Below are 2,649 nucleotides of genomic sequence, written 5' to 3'. Positions count from 1 at the left end.
TATATATACATGTGTATATATACATATGTATATATACATATACATGTGTATACTGTATACACACATGTATATATACAGTTCAGTCTTTCTAGGTGTATATATATATATATATATATATATATACATTTTATACACACACACACATATACACACACAAAATGGAATATTACTCAGCCACCAAAAAAAAAGAAATCTTGCATTTGCAATAATGTGGTTGCAAATGTGTCCCTCTAGTTCTAGAGGGTATTATGCTAAGCAAAATAAGTCAATCAGAGAAAGACAATTATCATATGATCTCACTGGTACATGGAATTTAAGAGACAAAACAGAAAAAAAAAAAGAGACAAAACAGAGAATCATAGGAGAAGAGAGTAAAAAATAAAACAAGATGAAACCAGAGAGGGAGACAAGGCTTAAGAGACTCTTAGTCATAGGAAACAAAGTAAGTGTTGCTGGAGGGGAAGGAGGTGGAAGGATGGGGTAACTGAGTGAAAGACATTAAGGAGGGCATGTGATATAATGAGCACTGGGTATTATATAAGATTGATTAAACACTGACCTCTACCTCTGAAACCAATAATACATTATATGGTGTGTGTGTGTGTGTGTGTGTGTGTGTCAGTTGAATTTTATTTTTATTTCTTTTCAGCATAACAGAATTCATTGTTTTTGTACCACACCCAGTGCTCCATGCAACACGTGCCCTCCTTAATACCCTCCACCTGGCTCCCCCAACCTCCCACCCCCCGCCCATTCAAAACCCTCAGATATGTTGATTAATTGAATTTAAATTTTAAAAAAGGAAAATTCTTCTTTAATCAATACTTTCCAAACCCTTTGACCCATAGCAACAATTAACTCCAGAGATGTGCCTATCTCTCTCCATCATACTCTTCTGATAGGAATAATAGGCAATCTTTTTCCTTGCCCCCATTAGTGAACCTGTGGATGTGTGCAGTGGCTATGTTGGGGATGAACACAGCTAGGACCTAGATCCCAGGCAAAATCTCAAACCAAACTGCACCTTGGTTAGCAAAGCTAAACCTTTCCTTTGTGGCCCCTTTAAAAAGACCCAGCATCATTCATTGATTTTCTAATGTGAATAGACTTGCATACCTGGGATAAATCCCACTTGCTTGTGGTATGTAACCCTTTTTATGCATTGTTGGATATGATTTGACAATTTTCTTTTGAGGATTCTTCTCAATGAATGTGTGTACGTTCATAAGAGATACGATTTGCAATTTTCTTATGAAGCTTTGTCTGCTTTCAGATTTTGGTATTTGGCATTTGGTTTTAGGGTATGCTGGCTTATAAAATGAGTTAGAAAGAATTCTCTCTGCTTTTGTCTTCTGGAAGAGAGTCTAGAAAATTGATATGATCTAAATGTTTCATATAGTTTATCACTGAACACTTCTTGACCTGGTGCTTTGTCTTTTGGAGAGCTATTAATTTTAGATTCAATTTCTTTCAAAGACATAGCTTTATCTCTTCTTGTGTGAGGTTTGGTAGATTGTGTCTTTCAAGAAATGTATCCATTTTATCTAGGTTATCAAATGTGGGCAGAGAGTTGTTCATAGGATGCCTTTATTGTCCTTTTAATGTCCATGAGATCTGTATTAATGTTCTCTCTTTCATTTCTGATATTAGTAATTTGTGCCCTTTCTTTTTTATTTCTTAATTATCCTGTCTAAAGTCTTACCAATTTTATTGTTTTTTTTTTTTTTTCAAAAACCAGCTATTTGTTTCATTGAGTTTATTTCCTGGTTTTGATTTCATATTTTTATTACTTATTCTATTTGGTATAATTTGGGTTTAATTTGCTCTTCTTGTTCTAATTTCCTAGGGTAGAATCTTAGATTATTTCTAATCTTTCTTCTTTTCTGATATGTACATTCAATACTATAAAATTCCCTGTAAGCACTACTTTCACTGTATCCTACAGATTTTGAGAATTTGTGTTTTCATTTTAATTTAAGTCAAGTATTTTAATATTTCTCTTGAGTTTTCCTCTTTGACCCTTGTGTCACTTAAAAATGTGTTGTTTAGGGATTTGTGGCTCAGTCAGTTAAGCATCTGCCTTCGGCTCAGGTCATGATCCTGGGGCCCTGAGATCAAGTTTCAAGTTGGGATCCTTGCTCAGCAGGGAGTCTGCTTCTCCCTCTGCCTGTAGCTCCCCATGCTTGTTCACTCTTGCCCACTCTGTCTGTCTCCCTCTCTAGCTGACAAATAAATAGATAAAATCTTTTTTTTTTTTTAAGTGTGTTTGATCTCTGAGTATTTTGGGAATTTCCAGCTCTCATTCTGTTATTAAATTCCAGTTTAATTCCACTAGGGTCCAAAAGAAGTCATTATATGATTTCTATATTTTTTTAATTTTTGAAGTATGTTTTATGGCCTAGAATGGTCTATCTTATGAATGTTGCATAGGAACTTGAGAAGAATGTGTGTTCTCTTGTTAGATGAAGTAATCTATAGATGTGCATTATATCCAGTTGATCAGTGGTATTGCTGATTTCTACTATGTATTCAGTGGTTTTCTGGGAGCTGGGTGTGTTCATTTCTGATACAGGTGTATTAAAGTCTCCAAGTATAATATGGATACATCTATTTCTCCTTGCAATTCTTTTTTTGCCTGATGTTGCTTGA

At 34.7% G+C, this 2,649-nt stretch overlaps 1 pseudogene; it reads right to left on the bottom strand.

Annotated features, from left to right (window-relative positions):
- Positions 1-814: 814 nt before the first annotated feature.
- Positions 815-1,079, bottom strand: LOC123389000 (annotated as a pseudogene).
- Positions 1,080-2,649: the final 1,570 nt, after the last annotated feature.

This window comes from Mustela putorius, unplaced genomic scaffold (assembly GCF_011764305.1).
Source record: "Mustela putorius furo isolate JIRA1106 unplaced genomic scaffold, ASM1176430v1.1 tig00003937_pilon_pilon_pilon, whole genome shotgun sequence".
Taxonomy (NCBI): Eukaryota; Metazoa; Chordata; class Mammalia; order Carnivora; family Mustelidae; genus Mustela; species Mustela putorius.
Note: the sequence above shows the minus strand (reverse complement) of the source record. Positions and strands in the feature narration are given on the sequence as shown.